This window comes from Lithobates pipiens, unplaced genomic scaffold (genome assembly GCF_037356315.1).
Source record: "Lithobates pipiens isolate NorthernLeopardFrog02 unplaced genomic scaffold, aLitPip1_a1.2 Scaffold_18, whole genome shotgun sequence".
Taxonomy (NCBI): Eukaryota; Metazoa; Chordata; class Amphibia; order Anura; family Ranidae; genus Lithobates; species Lithobates pipiens.
In genome coordinates, this window is record NW_027507758.1 from 190,992,049 (window position 1) to 190,992,907 (window position 859).

Genomic DNA, 859 nt, shown 5'->3' on the forward strand with positions numbered 1-859 from the left:
GCATCTACAAACTAGAGTACATTTTCTGGAATTTACACAGCTTTTAATTTACGACTGCCTATCTCATTTCTTGAGGTGCTAAAATGGCAGGGCAGTACAACCCCCCCAAATGACCCCATTTTGGAAAGTAGACACCCCAAGGAAGTTGTGGAGAGGCATGTTGAGCCCATTGAATATTTTTTTTTTGTCCCAAGTGATTGAATAATGACACAAAAAAAAAAGTTTACAAAAAGTTGTCACTAAATGATATATTGCTCACACATGCCATAGTTATATGTGGAATTGCACCCCAAAATATATTCTGCTGCTTCTCCTGAGTACGGGGATACCACATATGTGGGACTTTTTGGGAGTCTAGCCGCGTACGGTACCCCGAAAACCAATCACTGCCTTCAGGATTTCTTTTTTTTTGCACCGGTCCTGGAGGTACTGCAATACCAGGTCGATGCGTGGAGTGGACAGAGCAAGCTCTTCTTCCATCTCCCTGTTCTAAAAATCCATTTAATATATGGTCCCCAGATAGGGGACGTATCAGATATTAAACTGATAAGAACAGATACTACACTTGATCTTAGCCAAAAGGCCGAGAATTGCCTTCAGGATTTCTAAGGGTGCAAATTTTATATTTCACTCCTCACTACCTATCACAGTTTCGAAGGCCATAAAATGCCAAAATAACACAAAACCCCCCCAAATGACCCCATTTTGGAAAGTAGACACCCCAAGGAAGTTGTGGAGAGGCATGTTGAGCCCATTGAATATTTTTTTTTTTTTTAGTGATTGAATAATGACACAAAAAAAAATAAAAGTTTACAAAAAGTTGTCACTAAATGATATATTGCTCACATATGCCATAGTT

The 859-nt window shown here is 39.3% G+C and overlaps 1 non-coding gene across 1 annotated transcript; it reads right to left on the reverse strand.

Moving 5' to 3' along the window:
• Window positions 1-404: 404 nt before the first annotated feature.
• Window positions 405-592, reverse strand: LOC143990456 (U2 spliceosomal RNA). Its single transcript, XR_013277347.1, has one exon. It is a non-coding gene; the product is annotated as a U2 spliceosomal RNA (small nuclear RNA).
• Between the last annotated feature and the right edge of the window lie 267 nt (window positions 593-859).